The following is a 267-nucleotide window of genomic DNA, read 5'->3' as shown; positions in this document are numbered from 1 at the left end:
GACAAAACCGACCGACCGACCGACCGACCGACCGACCGACCAACCAACCAACCAAGTCAACAGTCAGCTATCGCTATAACTCGTTCATTACGCTACGCGCATTCACGAGTTAAAAAGTTGGTACACTAAATGTCTCTGGAAGACAGGTGTAAGGAGGAGAAGACCCTCGTAAAAGAAGAAATGCTTCGTTTTTTCACATTTATTTCAGAGCAAATAAATGCCATCACTTCGTACCTAGAGAAGGAAAGTGTAGTTAGAGGTTTAATG

This window comes from Pavona decussata, unplaced genomic scaffold, assembly GCF_977016875.1.
Source record: "Pavona decussata unplaced genomic scaffold, jaPavDecu1.1 SCAFFOLD_285, whole genome shotgun sequence".
Classification (NCBI taxonomy): domain Eukaryota; kingdom Metazoa; phylum Cnidaria; class Anthozoa; order Scleractinia; family Agariciidae; genus Pavona; species Pavona decussata.
Note: the sequence above shows the minus strand (reverse complement) of the source record.